Below are 16,639 nucleotides of genomic sequence, written 5' to 3'. Positions count from 1 at the left end.
ATCTGCATGGTTTTGAATTGGTTTGAATCCAGCAATTCTACTTGTAGTTGTGTCAATGTGGTATTTACCCTGAATTTAAAGGCTGACGAAAAACTGTGTAGTGGATCAAGCTGAAGTAGATGGCCTAACTGGTGTCTTGCTGTATAGAAACATAGAATGGTTTGAGTTTCAGGGGACCTTAAGAATAATCTACTTTAGCCCTCCCTGCTGTGGGTAGGGACACCTTCCTCTAGATAAGATTGTTTAAAGCCCCATCCAACCTGGCTTTGGGCATCTCCAGGGGTGGGGCATCTCCAGGGGTGGGCCATCCACAACTTCTCTGGGAAGTCTGTTCCAGTGTCTCACCAGTCTCACAGTAAAGAATTCATAATATCTAATATAAACCTGCTCTCTTTCAGTTTGAAGCCTTTCTGCCTTGCCCTGTCACTACATATCCTTGTAAAAAGTCCCTCTCCGGCTTTCTTTTAGCCCTACACCCCTATAGGTAATGGAAGGTGCTCTGAGGTCTCTCAGGAGCCTTCTCCAGGCTGAAGAAGCCTGACCCTTTCAGCCTATGTTCATTAGAAAGGTTCTCCAGCCCTGCTCTGATCATGTTCATTAGTGCTTCTCTGGACTCATTCCAAGAGGTCTACTTTTTTTTATGTTGGGGGTCTCAGAGCTGGATGCAGCACAGCAGGTAGGCTCTCATGGGAGAGTAGATGGACAGTATCACTTCCCTCAACCTGCTGGCCATGCTTCATTTGATGCAGGCCAGGATGTGGTTGGATTTCTGGGCTGCAAAGGCACATGGCTGGTTCATGTTGAGCTTCTCATCAGCCAACAAATTCTTCTCAGGGCTGTTCTCTGCCCAGTCTCTGTTTATGCTTGGGATTTCCTGCCCCAACCCAGGTGCACTTGCTGTTTTTGAACTTCATGAGGTTGCACAGGCCCATCTCTTGAGCCTGTCAAGAGAGTCTCCTGTTTCCTTGCAGAGAGGACTCACATTTTCCTTAGTCTTCCTTTTATCACTGATGTACCTAAAGAAGCTTTTCTTGTTGCCTTTGATGTCCCTGGCCAGATTTAATTCTCTCAGGGCATGTTAGCTTTCCTAACATGATCCCTCATTTCTCAGACAATTTGTACCCCTCCCAGGCTAACCATTCTTGCTTCCACCCTCTTCAGGCTTCCTTTCTGTGCTGCTCTTTGTCCAGGAGCTCCTTGTTCCCCTGTACTGGTATTCTGTGGCCTCTGAAGGCTGTCCCTCTCTATCCAGCAAGGGTGGCTCAAAGACTTGGGAATCAGCTCTTGAAGTGGTACTGTGTCCCAGACAGGCATGTTAACATAATAAAGAACTTAACCAGCAGCATTTGTGACTGCTCCCACAGGTCCATGCATCAGTACCCCAGTTTGCACATAGTCGCCTGATTTAGGTGATGCACCAATATGGCTACACAGTTTCCAGTTGGTTTTTGGTGTGGGCAAAGGTTATTTATGGCCTTCTGTATGGGGACTATGCCTTTCTCTCTCATGTGAAAGAAAACCATGTGCTTGGTTATTGTCCCTTTTCTAGAGAAAGCTCTTTTACTGCATTTATAGTGTTTGCACTTTCCTTTTGAACACTGATCATTTATGTTTGTTTTCTTTTCTGCTTACCCTACCTTTCCTACCAGCTTTCCCCGAATGACTCTGTTTCTCCATTGAATTCTGTTTCTGGCCTCAAAGTTATTTTCCTATGTTTAGAGGGAGAGTAGATATGTATGTAAATGGAGTTGTCTTTGCCATGGTAATATGATCTTCAAAGGCTTGGACTACAGTCACTTTGCTGCATTCTTTACATAAAATGTTTGTCTTGGCAAGTTTCTGCCAGCAGAGTGCTGCAAAGGCCCAGTCCTGCTAATTGCTTTGCTCCCACTGAACTGGTGGGGCTGGTGTTCATAAAAAAATGAACTTAAAAATTAGAGTTGCATGGTCCTTAGACACTTATGTTCATGTTCTACCATTTTGCCCTTTCTTTACTGAGGTAATCTATTTTGGAAGAGACCACTGGCTCTTTAGCTTTTTGTGACCATTTGGTGTGTGTTAAAATACAGGAGTCCATAGCAGTGGAGGAGGGTAGCTAGGTTCCAGTCCAACATGGAAACCTGTATGTAGGGAGTCCTGAGTTTGAGGCATCACTACCTCTTTTTGTACCTGTTTTTTGTCTTTGCCATTAAAGCTGGTCAGTGTGTGCTGTGGGCAAGAAGGCTGCACACTCCAGGCTTAGGGAGAGGTTTTGCTGGGAGACAGGATATGTAATGTCAAGAGCAAAGCAGGAAGAGAGTACATCAGTACCGTGTGATCAGCTTGTACTGCAAACTGCACCACAGCACAAAATTCTCAGTGGAGTGGACCTACACTTTAGATGAGATCTGAAACCTCTCAAAAGGTTTCAGATGATATCTACACCTCTCAAAAGAGATCTGAAAAGTGATAAAGATGCAAACACATAGATGATTCTATTGCAGCTTTCTCTAGCCCCTCAGTCTAAAACCTTTTCTGTGTACTAATACTTTCTGTGTGGAAGATGGAAAGGAACCTCCTGCTGCTGTCCTCAGCTCCTGTCCTGGTTTTCAAATAAGAGGTCACGTATTGGGTGTTATCCAGGCTCCCAGCCCACTGGGTGCTTGCTTAGAGCATGACCCCTCAAATATTACCTGGAAGAACTGGGAGGAGGGAGCAGTGGCACAAGACGGATGAAGACAGCTGATTCACAGAAGTTTTTTGTAGCTATCAGAGCTACAGCCTTACAAATACAGCAGCTTTTCATCAGAGGTTATTAATTGATACAGTCACAAGTGGTACTCTCTGTTTGCCCTGGAAATTGAGAGTGAAGCCATTTATATCTGTTGAAGTATAAACTGCTGTAACTGAGGGGGTGTTCCCAAAATCCCACTTCCCAGAATCAACTGGTCCCAGTTTTTTGCTGCTCGGATGTATATGGAATACTGTGGTTTATCCAGGCCTCAAACTAGTCTAGCTGTTTAAGGTAAAAACCAGAGTTGTACAACTATGTAGAAGCTACAGTGAAATAGCACTAAAGTTGTATCAAAAGGTGTTTAAAAAATCCCACAAAATATCGTGAAGATGCCTGCCATGTGGATAATTTAGCATTTACATTGTTGTGGGGTGTTCAGACATGGCTCTGAAACAGTTGCCTGTTTTACTCAAGTCAGGAATGCTGCAGCCAATTGCAAGCATGGAGAGAATTTCAGCAAGGGGAGAGTGTGTTAATTATCCACACAAGATGATCATGTTCAGTGCTGTGTTTCATGTGTTTTCATATCTGCTGAAGCAAAGTAAGAGAAGTGTTGTGCTGGGGCAATGTGCACGCATGGCTTAGAGCTGAATAGATGTAAATGGTTAAAAGGGGTTCTCTGCTAGAGAGGAGGAGGGGAAACTAAGTGTGCATTCCCAAAAAAGTACATTCCCAAAATAAAAAGCTTACATCATGGACCTCTTCAGTTTTCCCACACTTCTTCCCTAATTATTGTCCTGCAGGACAGCTGATCTATTTCAAACAGGAAGCTGTTTACAGATAACACTTGCAACTGTTTTGTCTGATTTGTTGAACTGTCGAAAAGAAAAAGACAACCTCTTTTCAAATTAAAAACTGTCAGACTTCTGTAAACAGCAGCAATGAGGTTCATCTGTGCAGTGTCCCTGCAGGCACTGAGCGTTGTGCAGTTCCCATTCTCTCAGCAGCCATAAGGTAAGAGATTTTTGTGCTTTCACTCTGTAAAAATATGTAGAAGAAAAAGTCTGAATATTTGTTAGGAAACTGCTTTGCATATGGCAAAATATGATTGACAATCCCAAAATAGAAGGGGAAGGTAAAGGAAAAAAGAGCTTGCTTGAGTCTGTTGGATAACATTGGACATTTCTATTGAGAAGCACCCATGTGGGTTAGATCACTGAATGCCAGTTTAGTTTAGGGCGGGGGTTGTATTTAAAACATACAAATGTCATTGGAAGAGCTTGCTTTCCTTTTAGCAGGAAAGGACAAAACACTACATGAATTTTAACTTCTCCTACAATTGAAACTTATTTTACTCCATTCTTGAGTTGTAATTCCTAGTAGCAGACACAGGCAGTTGTCTGTTTTCCACTTTGAAAAGTGATCTTTTAATACAACTGTAAAGCAGAGAACTAAGACTGGCATTGCAGAAGTGAAGGTCCAGTAAGGGCTGGAATTACATTGCTGGATAATTAAGAGCAATCTCAGTGAAAAACAAATCATGTAGGGATTAGTACCATGCAGAAATGCTTAGTGAGATATTAGGGTGTATAATGATACAAAATCTTGGTCCAAGTGAGCAGGAATGAGTGAGAGTAAGTCATACTTTAGTAAGCAGCTGGGCACGTGCCTGCTTTTCAGTCATGAGCTATGGAAACTAGGATTCATAATGGACTTGCAAGTTTCCATTCTGATCTCTGTGCATACACATGTAAATTTTGGAGGAGGATTGTTTTCTAGCAAAATCAAATCACTGAGGAGAATACCTAACTTTACTTGTCATACAGTGAAATGGAGCAACTGGACTGGAAATATTATGACTTTATGGATTGGTGTAAAACCAGCACACTTTGATTTTGAGTATTGAAATATTTTTTAAATGTTGCAAATGTAAAAACTGCTGCTCTATATTTTCCTCTCTGTAGCTGAGATCTTTGTATTTCATATCTATGTGATTGTTTACATGGTCATGAACATTTAAGGCATTGTAGTAATCTGAAAATATAAAACAAACACTGATTTAAAGTTGGCACAATGATATTATCCCTAAAATTTTAGTATGTTACTGATACAGCATAAATAAGGTGTGCCAGTGTTGTAGACAAGAAGTAAGACTTCCAAGTTGACTATTCCTTTTAAAAATGTTTGGACTCTCTTTCATTAAATTCTTAGATGTATCTGTTAAAATGAAATTATTGTTTTAGTTATTACATGAAAGATAAGGTGTAAGTTAAATTCATAGTCAGAATAGCATTTTAAACATGACGTAGTGCCACAGTCAACAGAGAACTGCTCTGTGGAAGCAGCAGAAATCTGTGCAATTTCTAATTGTATGCTATGTTCAAGGCTATTTTTTTCTGATTATTTTGAGTGATTTTACACTATTTCTAAAGCTCTTTTTAGTCATCTCTAGGGCTGTCCAAAAATTCTTGAACCAGAATCCTTTTGAAGTAGGAAGACTTTTGGCAGGGTAGCTTTTTAAAGAAAAGTGTCAGTTTTCTGGGATAGTTCAGTTCTTTTGTCAAATTATTTTGGCTGAAAACCAGGAGAGTTTAGCCAAAAATATTCTCATGGTGTCTCTTGGGAAGTGTAGTTTGTACTTTGCACTGCATTTCACTACTGGCTGAACCTCACAGCTGAACCACACTTCCCGTAAGGCTGTGTGGTCAGGGTCTTGCTATTTTGATTTCCCTTGATGAAAGGAGCATTAGGGTGTGTTTTGGAAAAGTTAGCCTCATGAAAGAGGCACAGACTGGGCTCATAAGGCATCAGCTGGTTGATAACTAGTTGGCAGCTTCTTAAAATTTGATTGTTTCCTTCTAGTTTGCATGAGCCACAGGCCATCCTGGTTTTCAGCCATGAGAGTAGGACCCTTCAAGAGAGTGTCAGCAGAAGGTTTAAAGCCTTTTGTTGTTTTTGGCCATGCAAACACCTGTACAAGAGAGAAAATATTTAATACCATTTCTAAGGCTTTGTTAATGCTTCTGCCAACTTTTGTACTGAAAGTGTTCTATTTTATATATTTGGAACTGAAAAATGCAAGGGAGTATGGCTGGATGTTCAGGTTTCTTAAGAACTCTTAAGAGGAAAACAACCTACTAGAAGCCTGAAGCTTTAGAAAGAGATGGTTTTGAAAATCCAGCAAGGTGTCATCTCAACCATCTAAGTGGCTCTTCAGAAAAATCTATTCCTGGGTCATTTGCCTATAGTTGTATAAGATGTTTGTAGTCAAGAAAAGAACAGAAGTTGGTCTGCTTGAGCACTTCATCAGTGCACCAGTCTCTTAATTTTTCTTGGATCTAAAGATCCAAAGATCTTTAGCTTCTGGGACTATTTGGATGCTGCCCCCTCAAAACTTTATCAGAAGATTGGTTAGGAGGTCCATAGGGCGTCCTGGAGGCCAGGACAGAGCAGTATGACAAATGGTGAGGAGTTACAGGGATTGCATTGGTTTTCTTCTGCACTGAATCATAGAAGGGTTTGGGTTGGAAGGGACTTTGGAAGATCTGGTCCAACAGCACGTGAATGAAACATAAACATGAATGAATAGTTTCACAGTGCTGCAGGCTGAATACCAGACTCCAAACCAGGAACTGGCTGTGCAATATGGAGTGCTAAGAGGCTGAAGGAGGAGAGCTAAGGGCTGAAGAAAGTGACTCACCGCAGTCAGACAAGTGTGTGATGGCCACAGCAGCCATCTGAAAATTGCTTCTGAGAGGTGTTCCACAATTCTCTCTGCTGGATGTGGATCAATTCACCATCTTTAGCGCCAAATGCTGCAGGAACTAGAGTTCTGGAAGGTGGAAGCTTACCTTGAATTTGTGTGCTGAGTTGTTCTTCAAGCATGGAGATTTTGAAAAATGGCTCTCAGAAAAGTGTTTTCTACAGTTCTCTTTGATAACTAGACTGCTGCTACCCAGCTGTCACATAATGACTTGCTGTCTGGGACCACTTACCCAGGAAGTAGGAGGTCTAAATGCACTCATTGCACTGCTCCAAACCTCCACCTCCCATCTGCTGGAAAGGTGCCCTTGTAAGTAACCAACATAGTAATTTGGTATGCTTGGAGGAGACTGAATGTTTTTGGATGTGTTTCCTTGATGGAAGTGTGCTAGGTGGAGAAGAGTGTCTTGTTATTCTTTTCAGGCAAGATGTTGACCATCTCTGGTCTGTGCAGTAAGAAAAGCTTAGACACCCAAGTTTTTCAGTAAAACCACAGGAACCTCCTACCTCTTAAGGTGGCTGGATTGTTAGGAGATGGTTTTGGATGCTTTGTTTGAACCTGGGATGAGGCCACAGAGAGAGATTCAGAGGTAGTGTTGCCAGTGTTGAACTTAAGCTGCTTAAGCAGCTCTCACTTGGAGGTTTAGGGGTGAAAAATGGGGGAAAAGGATGGAGAGTGGAAAGAGAAACTGCTTCAGCTTTGGCTTTTTGAATAGGGACTTTGAAGAATAAAGCAGTATCCATAGATGTGCTTAGGTTCCTCGTGCCTGTCTTTGGTCTGAGGTATGGCTCTCTCTGTGATAATATTCTTTTTTGTCCTGTTTGCTAGCTGCAGAATAAGCATAAATAATAACAACAACCTTCAGACAGTAGTCTAAGATTTTCTGTTTAATTTGAGTGATTTTCAGGCTTAGTTGTGGACCACCCCAAAATCTCCTGTGATGGTGCTGATGATTTTAGCAAATACTGAAACTTGTTGATAGTAGTTATGCATTTATTCATCTTTAGCGGACTCTTTAGAAATGGTCTATGGGCCTCTAAGAGACCACAGATGAGATGTTGAATGCCAGGGTCAGTCTGCTCTTTGGAAGGACAAAATTATAAAAGTGATTGTATAATTTTAATTTTACTTATATAGAGAACTTTTTGTTATCATCAGAGAAAGTTTTGTAAGAGATCTAATTTTTGGGAATTAAAACAAAGAGCTTTAAAAATCTGATATGAAAGAATCAGCATTGTTAGATGGCACAGTAATAATAGCCAATGAATTAAAAACACCAGACAAGAATCTAATGAGGGCCTAGCACAGGGAGAAAAAAAAGCCTTATTAAATAGGAAAAGAAAAATGTGTATCAATGAGCTTTGTCAGAATGGTGTTAATAAGAAAACAAGTCTCTGATGGCTCACTGGAGTGAAGGTATGTTCAAGAAATATTAAGGAAACAGATACTGAGAACATATGAAAGAGCAAGAGAAGGAATGATGGTGCATGCTGAGGAGTGCTGGATCTGCCAGCAGCACCTACAGTTGCACTTGCAGTGTTTCTCTCTAGCTGTGCAATTAACTTGCAGTTTAAAGCTAATGTAGAAATTAAATGAGATGATGTAGTGAAAGCCATGCTATGCTGCAAAACTCTTTATTGGAGGTTAACTTCCTTTGCTGTTTAGTATCTTCATGAATTGGGTTTGTTCAGCCAGAAGAGAAGGTTTTGGGGTGACCTAATTGCAGCCTTGCAGTACCCGAAGGGAACTTACAGGAAAGATGGAAAGGGACTTTTTACAAAGGCCTGTAGTGACAGGACAGGGGGAAAGGGCTTCAAACTTAAATTAGATAGTAGAAAAATATTCTTTACTGTGAGGGACTGGAAATGGCTGCCCAGAGAAGTTGTGGATACCACATCCCTGGAAATGTTCAAGGCCAGTTGGAGCTCTGAGCAACCTGGTCTAGCGGAGAGTCCCTGCCCATGGCAAAGAGGTTGGAACCAGATGATTTTTAAGCTCCCTTCCAACCCAGGCCATGATATGATATATGATATGTCAGAATTGCCTTTTATGTAATTGTGGAGTGTCAAAAACTCTCTGTTGTCATTCTCTACTTCTAAGACTGTTGTACAAAACCTGTAGAGGGGCTTGGTGGGCAACTGGCCTCCAGCCACAGCCAACTCACCACATCTGACAGACTGTCTCCTAAGAAACTCTGTATTTAAACATGCATTTGCCTAATTACACTTAATGTGCAAGTGATTGCATTCACACTGTTCCTTGATTTTAGGGAAGGTGACATTAAACCTTGCAGTTACAGTGACTGAGTACATGGACTTTCTGTCATGTATAGAACTGATGCCTCTGTGTCTTTTTGGCAGCACGGAGTAACTGCGTCAAGTCTTGGTTTTGTTTTCATTGTTTCTTTTCTTAAGTCAACTGGTGGATATTGTGATTTCAGGTCAGTTTACTCTTTAACACCACTGAAGCCTTTTATTTTAGTGGTAACTGCACAATCAGAACAGTAGCATTAGTTTTTGCTCCTGTAAGTGCCCTATAAATTCTGAGCAGACACACGTGGAGGTTGAAGTGATCACTGCTTAGCTGTTTTGCAGCTTTTTAATTGGCGCACAGCTGCCCTCTGGTCATGTTCTAGCTGTGTGAAAGGTACATCTGCTGCTATTGTTAGAGAATTTGCTGAGTAGCAAAGCAGTGGAAATGCCAGTAGTTAGCACTTACTTAACACAGCTTGTTATATTATTCCCTAGAAATGTACATTATTAAAATACAGAAATCTCTCAGGGCAGTTGGTTAGATGGAAGGACTTCAATGAAAAAATTGCTAAGGGAGTTGTCATCCTCAAGAATCTTTTGGTAGCAGAAGCATCACGGTATACATTTAAGGGAAGTAACACCTTCTTTATATTAATTCAGATAGACACCTTTGCTTGCAAATTGTGTTCTTCACATTCTATCTGTTTACTTCTGAATTAATACTTCAGATTTACAAAATGAGATGAGATTGTCAAAAGCATTTTAAACTGCATGCAATCCCTTGTACTCCTTCTCAAATTTTAAAAATATTTGTCAACCAGTGCATTGTACATGATAAAGTATTTTGAGTGCATGTATTGTGGCGTGTCCAAGAGCTGCTCTGGGAGATTTTGCCACTGAAAGATAAGGAACTGCTGGGTTCCTTTTGGCAATAGCTTTTACATTGGATCATGACCATTGCCAGTGATACAGACTGATTAGTGAAAGTCTGCTGTGGCATACTAGTGTAAGAATACTTTGACTTCTGAGAACTTTGTTAATGTCTAGAATTGAGTGCCTTTGTGTGTGCTTCAACTAAGTCACATCAGTCACATAGAAACCTGTTTATTTTCCCACTGCATTTTGCTTATACAACCATTTTTGTGTACCAACCAAATGTTTTCTATTAATGTGGGCAGCTGTTTTCATAAGTTCTCCTTTCTTTTGCCTTCTTTCCCTAATCTGGAATTGGAAAGATGTGTCAGAGCTCTAGTATTGGAATACTATTGGTATTTGGAAAGATGTGTCAGAGCTCTAAGAATGAAAAGGACATTGGGTAGTAATGTTACTATCAAGATCACCTGTCACTTCTCCAGTGAAGATATACAATCATAGAATGGCCTGGATTGGAAAGAACCCTCACAGTCATCTGGTTCCAACCCCCCTGCCATGAACATCTTCCACTAGACCAGGTTGCTCGAAGCCTCATCCTGTCTGGCCTTGAACACTTCCAGGGATGGGGCATCCACAACTTCCCTGGGCAGCCTTGTGTGAGTGCCTCACCACTCTCACAGTAAAGAATATCTTCCCAGTATCTAATCTAAAGCTACTTTCAATTTGAACTCATTCACTGTAGTCCTGTCGCTATATGCTCTTGTAAAAAGTCTTTCCACATCTTTCTGTTAGACTCCCTTTAGGTACTGGAAAGCTGCAATTAGGTGACTCCAGGAATCCCAAATATCTCAGCCTTTGCTTGTAGGAGAGGTGCTCCATCCCTCTGATGATCTTGGTGGCCTCCTCTGGACTCACTCCAACAGGTCCGTGTCCTTCCTGTGCTGGGGACCCCAGAGCTGGATGCAGCACTGCAGGTGGGGTCTCAGCAGAGCAGAGGGGCAGAATCCCCTCCCTCACCTGCTGCCCACATTGCTCTGGATGCAGCCCAGGGCACGTTTGGCTCTCCAGGCTGTGAGGGCACATGGCTGGGTCATGTCCAGCCTTCACCCACCAGCACCCCCAAGTCCTTCTCTGCAGAGCTGCTCTGGATTTGCTCATCCCCAGCCTGTGTTGGGGTTGCCCTGACCCAGGTGCAGCACCTTGCCCTTGGTCTTGTTAAACCTCAAGAGATTCCCATGAGCCACTTCTCCAGCTTGTCCAGGTCCCTCTGGATGGCATCCTGTCCTCCAGATGTGTCACTGCACCACAGCTTGGTGTCATCTGCAAATTTGCTGAGAGTGCACTCAATCCCTTCGTCTAATGATGATATTAATTACGTTGGTTCCAATACAGACCCCTGAGGGACATGACTTATCACTGATGTCCATCAGGACACTGAGCTGTTGACCACCACCCTCAGGATGTGATTGTCCAACTACTTTCTAGTCCATCTAACACTCCATCCATCAAATCCATATCTCTCCAATTTAGAAAGATGATCTTGTCACCATGTCAGAGGCTTTACAGAAGACAAGACAAATGACATCTGTAGCTGTTCCCTTGTCCACGGATGTAGTCCATGTGTAGAATCACATAGGATCACATGTAGAGTGTTAGTTGGTCTCTCAGTCTAAAAGTAAAAATAACCTTTTGTTGAAACAACATTGACACTGCCCCAGTTCAAATGCAAGATTTTGATCATGAATTCTTATGTACCACAGTGTTTTGTTATACTGAGGATATTACTACAAGAAATACGTCCTTGTCATTTGAGGATAACACTCTTGGATTCTTTCCATAGTTCTTGGTGGCTTGCATGCTATTACAAAATGCCTGATGTTGTTGTGTTTCCTATGTTCTGTATCTTTTACTGGTTATTATTTTCTATTGCAGCCTAATATTTGCCATATCTTTCCTTCTTTTAAAATGTTCCCACTCTCATTATGTGCTGGGTTGTTTTTGGTGGGGTTTTTTTGTGGGTTTTCTTGTAGGTTTTTTGTTTGTTTTGTTGTTTGTTTGTGTGTATGTTTTAGGTTGTTGTTTTGGTTTGGTTTTGTGGTTTTGTTGTTTGTTTATTTGTTTGTTTTTCTGGTAATTTAGTCCCTTGAATTCTTTCACTTATGCATTTTCCTGTTTTCTGTATTGCATGCTGCTGGCATGCATTGGCACAGTTTTGTAACACACTGAAGGCCATCTCAGCTGCTGCCAAGGGCATTCCTTTCCTTGGCTGGCATAGTTTTTCACAGGAATTATGGCCATTTTATCCTTGCCAGGAACCAAGGAATAAAATCAACTGAAAAACAGCATTACAAGCAGAAGAAAATCTTAATGCTGGAATAGCAGCCTGCGCTAGCTGGGATCAGCTGGCCTTTGGTGACAGTACAGAGAAGGGGAGGCTAATGTTCCTGACTGCAGCAGGAAGCCAGGCTGCTGTTAACCCTCCTGTAGACTGACTTAGCTAATTAGCAGTGATGGGACACCTCTCACCTAAATTTACGTACCTGCAAGGCTGAACTAGTGATACTCAGCAATGAACAGGTACCTCCAGAGTCAGCTACTGGTTCTGTTCTGTCTTGGGATTAAATGAATCCCTGTGCCAAGGTGCCTTTCTCTGACTTGGCTACACAGTGTTCAGGATGATTTTCTCAGACTGACCACCTAAGCCAGAGCAGTAAAATCCCGTCCAAGGGTCTGTTTAAAACTAACCCCTATAGCATGGGATCCTGACCTAAGTAGAGTTGTCCTGATAAATAGGCATCTGCTAATGGCAGCTTTGCTTTGTCTTGTGGTTCACTTTTTGAGGTGTCATACTTGAAGCATTGGGAAGAACTGGGAAGCAGTTCAAGTGGCTTTCCTTTATTCTTAGAACCTACTTTAATTGCAGTTGTCACTTATCTAATGTGTGAGAAAAGGGGGTTAAATCTGTTTCTGTTCTTTCTTGTTTTTTCTCTTCAATGAGGAGTAGGATGTTGTGACAACCAAAAGCAAACCTTTTTCGTGTCCCCTTACCCTCTGCAATGGTGCCATTGCTCGTCTGTCCTTTCTCTGCTACTCTCCCCTGGTCAGACCTCTAATTTTTCCCTTTTGCGGTATGTCTGCTCGTAGTCTATATCCTATGACTTGTCTCTTGTTTTATTATTTCTTTAATCTCATAAACAGCTTTTCTTAGATTTTGTCTTCTCTCTGGATATTCCTGACCTGTCCCTGTGTTTATACATGATTCAATTGTGGGACATAAAAACAGAAATCAGAAAACTCATTTGACCCAGTTTTAGTCTAGTGTCCTACCATTGGGCTTGAGCTGGCTTCATCATCAGGCTTCTTCTCTGCTTCCTTTCATCCCTTAATGTAGCATGCCTGAGTGTAGTCTAATTTCACCTGCTGTGTCCATCCAATGTGAGCAATTACCCTCGTGGGGAACTGGAGCTGTGTGTTTCAATCCTTTTAAGTTAAGGATCTTCCATAGTTGTTACTTCACACCTTTTGGATCAATACTTGAATGGCATTTCTGTTGTGCAAAAGGCAGGTGCCACTGCTGGCATGGCTGGGATGATTGGATGGGGCCTTGATAGACTTTTCTGTCTCTTCTCTGCACCTCCCAGAATGGAACTTCAGGACTGGGACAACCCCCTCCCAGGGTGAGTTTGCCTTTTGAGCCTGTCCAGTGCCCTCAAGAAGACAATGGTCAGGCCCACCTAGGGAAACTTCCAAACACCTCAAGAGTGAGAACGTGTTGCAAAGTGTAAGTTAAGTGGGGATGATATTGCACAGATATCCCAACTTCTGAAGCTAGTCCTAAGCCTCTGGGGATGGGAAGGGCTGAAAAGCAATGTCTTAAAGCTTCATAAATAAAATTATAAATGTATATGTTCATATTATGTATTTATTCATGTATAGAAATGTTCCCTGTAGCATTCTCCACATCATTCACTGATTCTTGCTGAATCCTTGGGTTTTTATTTCCTACAGATAACTGTGTGGGGATAGTATGAAGATCTAATGTAACTGCTTTATAGAAGTGGGAATAAACTGAGACATTTTAGACCCCTGTTTTAGAAGAACTGATAGTTAAATTAGAGCCCTGTACACTAGTTTGTTTGCTTGTTTGTTTGTGGTTGAGAATACAAAAAATTAGAACTGACATATAACAATGATGGCACCCAAAATCACTAACTATTTTTGTAAAATATAGCTGAAGGCAGAAGAGATCTTGTAATCTAGTAGAGACTTTGATTGAAACATTGTATGAGAAATTCTCTTTAGTAATTCTAGTTGTCTCTGACCACCAATTTACATAAAACAAAAATGTACTCGAGTGTTATTTTCTACAAAAAATCCATAGATTGTCTAAAAGTCCATAGAGAACTATTGTGAAAAATTTGGCACTCGGGTCCCATCTCCCTCTAGTTAAAAGTTTTGAAAACTTGCCCCTTTCTGGCACTACTTCATTTCACTCTTGCTGAAGCCTCGTTTTTACACTTTCAGTACAGATGAGAGTAAGTTAATTCTAACATCAACTCATTGACTTCAGCAGAACAACATCAGGATTTAAAAACATCAGATTAACATCTGATTTAGGGCATCTATGTTGACAAACTAATCATACCTTACACCTCACAAACATTGTCTGAGGAAATGGCTCTATTGTGCCAGTATTAAGTGTACTTTGGGGAGTAACCAAGGACTTACTATCAGTTTGCTTTTTAGGTAATGCCAGCTTCCCATCAGCTTAGACTCACTCTTTTGTCCTCTACAGCAAACGTCGCTGTTGTTCAGTGTCATCAGGAGCTGAAATGTGTTATGTCTCTGCTTTATGCTACTCCATGCTCCATAGATTTCACAGAGGCTTGGTAACCACAGCAGTTATGGTCCTCATTTTTGCAATTCTACAATATTAATATTTAGGGTTTTTTTTCAGTCTTTCAAGTCCATTGCTTTAACCTTTAAATCAACACGTAAGATTTAACTTGAGAGCATTGCAATGTTAGGATAATGATCACCCAATGTTTAAGCAGCTTTGTAATTGATTCTGATTTTTATAGTCTAGCTAAATGGCAAACGTTTGATTACCAAAGGTAATGTGCAAGGGAACTGAGAGGACAAATGAGAAAATGTTTAGATCAAGTAAAGGCATAGCTACACAAAACATCTGTAGGTTAGGAAGATTAATAAGGCTGTAATGGAGAAAGATGAGGTCAGTGACACAGGTTTCATCTCCAATGTGAAAGGCTTCTTCCCCGGGGAATAATCCACATCCCTTGGGCCAAGGGGTGAAATGCAGCTTGTGTCAACAGTGCTGGAGGCTTGTCCCTTCTGGTTCTCCCCGCTTTCCCCAGAAACCTGTCCCTGGTCTGAGGTGGGCACTGGTGGTAGCCCTGGGACTTAATTTTTTTTGGTCTTTTATCTGTTCAAGATGTTTGAAATAGCATGGGGACTGTGTTACAGCCTGCTATTTTGTGGGCATGTGTTGCATCTCCTAGAATTCAGCTTAGGGCCTGCAGGTGGCTTGAAGACACATGAGCTGCCAGAGAGTTCTGCCAGGGAGGTGTTGAGATGTGGATGACAAGGACTTGAAAAGTCAGGGAGTGAAAACTGTTGAAAGTTATTGCTGTGTGTGTAGTGCTGATTCAAACCAGCTTGGGAAAGTCACTCAGCAAATGTGGCTGTGGTTCTGCAGATTTGTGTGTCTGTACCAGAAGCATACTCAATTCAGAATATAGATAATTCAGCTCAGATACTTGAGAATGAAGTATAATTTTTAAAATAACAGCAAAAAAAAAATCATTGTATGAAAACTACTCAGTGAAATAAAACCAGCTCAAAGATGAGTCCTATAGGATTATACAGAGGATTAGAGTTACTCTGCAGCTATTGGCTGGCTGAGCAATAATGCCAGCAAGCATTATTGTCAAGCATCACTTCTGCATTTTTCATCCAGTTAGTTTCAGCTTGGCAGATCGTCTGTGTTGTTTCTTCTAAGTCCAAAATAGAATTAGCCACTGGCACTTTTGGAGCCACTGGTAGACACAGGAACTTCATGCATGAGGCATTAGCTGGCTCAAGTGATCTCCAAGCTTTCCATTTGCCCAGAGTTGGGGGGAAGTGTGGGAACTCAATGAGTGCCAGCTGGCCTGGCTGGTCCTGCAGTGGTTTTGAGTGAGCCTATGGGACCTTTGGGATTCTCCAATGACCTCTCAAGGACTTGTCAGTTGAAGCTTGGCTTGAGAAACCTCTTCTCTTTTGGTGACTGAGGCAGATTTCCTAAAGCTGAGAGATCTCAAAAGTTGTTTTGAAATTATTGTGCTGGTTGCATTGATATGTTTTCATTTCTGATGGAAAATGAGGCACTTTATTTTTTTTTTATTTTTTAAGTAAGTGCTGCCTTTTTCTTCTCCTAATTTTTACCAATACTTTCAGCTTTCACTGATTTAATGGCCACTGTTAATGGCCATAAATTTGACTTTTGACCCCTGCATAGGCAGTGAGAAAATATTCATGCTTTTACAAGTGCTGTACATGCTTAGGTTTCTGTCTGGCATTGATTTTACTAATGCTGAAGATACTCAAAATACCAGGGACAAAACAGTGTTTGAAAAAACAGCCTGGTCCTCCTTTATCTGAGGACCAGTTTCATTGAGATTTAGTTTTCTTAAATGACTTTATTCATCTAGGTCTGAAAGGGCTTGAAAGTAAGTTAGAAAGGCAAGAAATTTTCTAGGATTTTAAAGTGTCTGCTGTAGCACAAACCTGGAGATCAAACTGTTATTTCAATCACAGAAAGAAATTTTAGGTGCAGAAGGTTTATTTTGAAAGAAGGGAGAGATGGAGAAAGTGATATACAAAGTGCTTTTGGTTTGATTTCTACTATTAATGTGTCTCTTTACTGCAACCACAGATTCTAGAGAGTTTTTAATATGCAACCTCCTCAGAGATTCCTTCTGTTAGTGGCTCTTCTCAGACCAAGGTAGTTTCCCCGACTATTCTTATGGATCTGGGTGT

At 41.3% G+C, this 16,639-nt stretch overlaps 1 protein-coding gene across 5 annotated transcripts in view; it reads left to right on the top strand.

The window, feature by feature from the left end:
* Window positions 1–341: 341 nt before the first annotated feature.
* Window positions 342–16,639, top strand: part of COLEC11 (collectin subfamily member 11) — a 41,735-nt gene continuing 25,437 nt past the window's right edge. The window contains exons 1-2 of one of the 5 annotated variants that reach the window (XM_038133324.1): window positions 342–3,727; window positions 13,243–13,278. The gene's annotated coding sequence lies outside the window, so the exon portion shown is untranslated. Of the gene's footprint in view, window positions 3,728–6,640; window positions 6,786–13,227; window positions 13,383–16,639 lie in introns of those variants that run through there. The other 4 variants (XM_038133325.1, XM_038133322.1, XM_038133327.1 and 1 more) reach the window with 4 other exon arrangements.

Source organism: Motacilla alba, chromosome 3 (assembly GCF_015832195.1).
Source record: "Motacilla alba alba isolate MOTALB_02 chromosome 3, Motacilla_alba_V1.0_pri, whole genome shotgun sequence".
In the NCBI taxonomy this organism is placed as follows: Eukaryota; Metazoa; Chordata; class Aves; order Passeriformes; family Motacillidae; genus Motacilla; species Motacilla alba.
The sequence above is the reverse complement of the archived record's forward strand: the minus strand, read 5'-3'. Positions and strand labels throughout refer to the sequence as shown.